General features: G+C 37.2%; 2 non-coding genes across 2 annotated transcripts; both read right to left on the bottom strand.

Moving 5' to 3' along the window:
- Nucleotides 1-4,461: 4,461 nt before the first annotated feature.
- Nucleotides 4,462-4,534, bottom strand: TRNAF-GAA. The gene has a single exon. It is a non-coding gene; the product is annotated as a tRNA-Phe (tRNA).
- A 12-nt stretch (nucleotides 4,535-4,546) lies between these two features.
- Nucleotides 4,547-4,620, bottom strand: TRNAV-AAC. The gene has a single exon. It is a non-coding gene; the product is annotated as a tRNA-Val (tRNA).
- Nucleotides 4,621-5,234: the final 614 nt, after the last annotated feature.

Below are 5,234 nucleotides of genomic sequence, written 5' to 3'. Positions count from 1 at the left end.
AAAAAAAAGAAGAAGAAGAGAAAATTGCATTGCCACCCCTGAACTTTGGTCATTTGGTCCTTATTCAATACCATCCCCTGGACTTTTCGAAACACCAAAGACACCCCTTGAAAATTCAAACAATTTCAAATCAGTCCCTGTCGTTAGCCGACCGTGCTAAGTGAATGAAAGTCTGTTAGTTTTTTTACAAAATACCCAAAACACCCCCAGCTATTGTGAAAAGACAATATTGCCCTCCCTTTCTCTTCTTATTCTAAACCGATACTCTCCCTTTCACTCCTCACTCATCCGAACAAGGAAGAAGAAGAAAACCTGCAACTTTACCGCTCCCCTCCGGCGTGTGGTTCTCAGACCATCTCCCCACCGGCGTGCGATTCCCTTCTTCTTCTATACACACAATCTCCCTCTCACTCCTCACTCATATGAACAAGGAAAGCCCCAAACCGTAAAGAAGACAACCTGCAACTTGACCGCTCCCCTCCGGTGTGCGATTATCAAACCATATCCCCACCAGCGTGCGATTCTCAAACCATCTCCACACCGGCGTGCGATTCTTAGAACCTCTCCTTTCCGACGACTTATCTGTCCAAGGTATTTAAGGGTTCTTGATGATTCATCAAGGAAGTCTTATTAATACTCAGTTCTCAGAGTGAACCACGAGTTCCTCAAAAGTCTAAACTAAATAGATCCATTGGAAATTATAAGTGATTCCATCACCTGGCAAGAGAACCAAGGAGCAATAATATTTTAACTTTTAATGCTTCAAGCAAGAATGATTGAACAGAAGAAAGTTAGAAAGGAATTGGTCTTCGTCACTTAAGAAAGTATTTTTTATTCTTTCATCAGAGAAGCGTATATCAGATTCAAAAGATCATCGAGCTTGTAAGATTAAGTATGAATAAATTGGCGCCAATAAATATATTCTCAAGATTAACCAGTCACTCAATTGAAGCAAATCAATATTCTGATCTATTACCAACTTATTCATAAAGGGTTTGTCTAGTTGTAACCTAGGTAGGTTACAAAAGGCTTGCAACCCACTTTTAGTTACCTAAAAAGTTTTATACTGTGAAAGAAATGATTGGTTAAAAAAGATTAAAAAAAAATAATTTCATGTGTTTATATTCCCAATAAAAACTTAAAATCTGTTGCACCACTTTTTATGACAAAGTGTTTAAAAATGATAGAAATGTAATTTTATCCTCAAATAGACCCATCACTACGTTTGGAATCTCAAATCTCAATTCCTTATTTCTCTAAAGTCCAACATGAGATTGAAAAAAAAAATATATATATATATATATACACTAATCGTTGGGTGATTGGGTCTATTGCTTTGAGTAAGGGTATCCATTTCCAGTCCAAGCAGGTTGGACTAATCAAGAGAAACGTGAAACAAACCTTTATCGATTTGAGTTCTTATCAAATCGGTAAAAAATTGAATTGGACCAGATCAAGAGAATCGAAACCATATAAGACCTTATAACAACTTTAAAAAATTACTAAAAGAGAACATATTACCTACAAGAGGCCATTAAGTCAACTCAATAAAAATCGAATCGGTCAAAATTGAAATTGAACTTTGATTTCAATTTGGCCTAATACTAGATAAAATCTAGATCAAAGTGACCAAAATCGGAAATGGATCAAATCAATCACAAAAGCCTTATAATCAGTCATTCTGAAACAACCTTAGGTATTACTATGGTCGATTTGGATCGAAATTGATTTATTCAACCAATGATTTTAAACTCGAAATTGAGTATCAAAAGAATCTCTCTAGTGATTCCAATTCTAAATTGACCATTCTAGAACTTCCGGAGTTGGATAGTTCATGACCAATTCTAATCCAGATCGGCTAATACCAGAATTTTAACTCAAAATCAAATAATAAATTGGTCCCTAATGATTCCAGTCTTGATCATATCCGAATCAAGGCACTAAATTCTAAAAACCAATAGCCTAATCCCAAAAATCCTAGATATGCCATTCTATAATGATCAGAATTGGGATTGATCCGAATTAGCTAAATCAACTAGGGATTTTAAATTTGGAATTAGAGATCGAACTGATCATGGTTTCAAGTATCGGTCTGGGATCGGTGGTATCGGCTTAGATCAATCCTCAATCCGGATCGATTATCCAGATCGTTTCAGGGGTAAAATAGGTAAAAAGTAGTACCTTTTATAAAAATCAAGGGTAAAATAGATCGATACCCACCGATCCAGACCGATCCCATCCGATCTGGATCGGTATAGAATCGGCATTGACAAAGACCAATACTGATATCGTCCCCTACATCCTTGAAACTGATTCCTATAAATTTTGATCCAATCGAATCAAAATCGGATAAAAAGAACCCTAGAATCGCCCTCAAATCTTAAGACCCACGATCTAGTCCTATAAACCTTATAATCGATTTTAAACACATAATCAAAGATCAAATTAGTAGCTGTCAATATCAATCTAAATCCAAATCAAATTGGAATTGACCAGAATCGATCCCAAAACCCTTAGAATCAACCTATAAAAAATATTATAGTAGTACCAAGCCTACGATATTACTTTACGAAAAAAAAAGAAGCATACAATATTGCCATTTATCTTCTTTCTGGATTTTAACTTTCTTAAAAATACTAGCATATTTAATACAATTGATTTATTTGAAGATAGAAAAAGAGACATGATTAGAACTATCTTACCCACCTCATCTCTAATGCACAACAATAGAAATTATTGCAATATAATTGATACATGAATTTCTGGGAAGAGGTTTTGATTTCTAAAATTCAAAAAACAAAAATGAAGTCCACCAAAAGTTTTAAACCCTAAAACTCATAAAAGCATTGGACATACCGAGAAGAAAGAGAGCCTTTACCTGACTCACTAGACATGATCTTGCTAAACTTTATGCCATAAAAACCAAGAAAGGTAACAGAAAGACTCGCGAGGAGGAAAATGATCAGTTGGGGCGAGAGGTTGTTTGGGAAGAGTGTATTCATTCTCAAAATACCCCTCGTTTTGCCGTTTAAATCAAAGTAATGATTCAAAAAGTTGAGGTTGAATTTGCTTTTTTGACCTTAAAAGCAATCACAAAATGACAAAATAAATGGGACACAATAATTTACTTTTTTAACCTTAAAAACAATCACAAAATGACAAAATAATGGGGACACAGTAATTTACTTTTTTGACCTTAAAAGCAATCACAAAATGACAAAATAATGGGGACACAATAATTTAGGTTATAAGGTTTTTGTAACCAGGTAGGTTACATTTAGACATACCCATTCATAAAGAGAGATTACATACCTTGGCTTTGGGGATTACTTTAATGGCAATCTGTTGGCCCTCGAGCTTGCCTTTCTTGAACTTAGCAGTGCAAGTATAACCAAACTGCCCACGCCCAACCTCATCCCTGAGCTCATACTTAACGGGCAAAGTGCTTGGAGAATCCAAAGGTCTTAACGAGTCTAGCAACGGCCTCTGACTCATTCCCTTCAGGAATGGAGTGCTCGTTCGGTTTCACTGACCCATGACGCCGCACCAACACCATTCGTATGTGCTTGGCAGGTGACGGAGGCGGGAAGGGCTTGAAGAACCTACTCGGTGTAGATTTTGAGCTAGGATTTGTAGGAGATTTCTTTGAGAAAAAGTAATGAGCAGGGCTTGGATTGTAAAAAGGGAAGAAAGGAGACTTCTTTATGGCCTCCAGATCCTCTTTCTGTTGTTGTTAATGCTGCTGCTGCTGGGGTGGTGATTGTTGATGTTGTTGATGATTCTCAATTCCTGCATTAACTGTATCAGTCGGAGAAGTCTTGGGAGGGAGAGTGTGGGCTTAGAATAAGAATGGAAAGGGAGGGCAATATTGTCCTCTCACAATAGTTGGGGGTGTTTTGGGCATTTTTTTTAAAAACTAACAGACAGACTTTCATTCACTCAACACGATCGGCTAACGGTAAGGATTGATTTGAAATTGTTTGGAATTTTCAAGAGGTGTTTTTAGTGTTTCGAAAAGTCTAAGGGGTGGCATTAAATAAAGACCAAAATTCAGGGGGTGGCAATACAATTTTTTCAAAAAAAAAAAGGCCTCCTATTACATGATAGGTGTTTATGTCATGTGTGGAATATACTCAAATGGCTATTTTATTTCTTTTATTTCTTTTATTTCGCTGCTTCACTTGCCCTTCTTCAGCCCATCCAGGGGTCTCTTGAAGGAAACTATCCTTATATCTCTTCATCCTTTGTTTTGAAAATTTCCTCCCATCTGGCTTTTGCTCTCCTACTAGTGTTTTAAAAATCAGAAAATCTGACGATTCACATCGAAATTGAAATCGACCGATTCACTCTGATTACTGACCGGTTTTGAGTCTTTTGACCGAGTTTTATTATTTTTGTTATTTTCAAACAGGAATCGGCATCGGTGGAATTGATGAATTGAATTTGTGAAACAAAAAAATATGCGGTGAGCGTGGATCGAACACGCGACCTTCAGATCTTCAGTCTGACGCTCTCCCAACTGAGCTATCCCCGCAATACAATCGATTGGCTTGGCCCGGGTTCGAACCGGAGACCTTCAGTGTGTTAGACTGACGTGATAACCAACTACACCACGAAACCTCGATGCATGGTTTAGCGGATTGATTAACTGAATGATTCTCACAATTCTACTGCAAGACCAATAATCCTTGGTTCGTTTAAGGCCACCATCATTTTGAGCTCGAGGGTGCTTGTGCTCATTTGATTCTTCGCAGCCTCTCTCGGGTGGCTTTCAAATATATATTTAGATAGGACAGCTCACTAATGGACTCTCTAGCTTCTTTTGGTGCAAATTAAACATTTTGTTCTGAGAAAAAAAGAGCGTTCCTGGTTGGTGGCTTTTGTGCTAAAATATGGGTCAATGAAGGTGCACATGGACATCAACAGGGGGTTTTTAAATTTTATAGGGGTTTGTGTGTGTCATTTCTGCCACTCTTTGGGTGTACAAGAGTCGCACAATCAGAAACGTTCATTCCCCCTTTTGTTATTTAAGATCTTAACCCCTCCTCTCTATCATTCTTATCCTTATGAGCAAAGTTCCGATTATGTCATGGTTGTAAGAATGGACGAATCATCGATCCCCGTTTTGAACAAGTCGATACGACTGATTCTAAGATTAAACCACCATAATCGTTGGAATATTCATCGAATTTATCGATTCTAGTTTTTTTCCAGACTAATTCAAACATATTCTA

This window comes from Macadamia integrifolia, chromosome 13 (genome assembly GCF_013358625.1).
Source record: "Macadamia integrifolia cultivar HAES 741 chromosome 13, SCU_Mint_v3, whole genome shotgun sequence".
Classification (NCBI taxonomy): Eukaryota; Viridiplantae; Streptophyta; class Magnoliopsida; order Proteales; family Proteaceae; genus Macadamia; species Macadamia integrifolia.
Note: the sequence above shows the minus strand (reverse complement) of the source record. Positions and strands in the feature narration are given on the sequence as shown.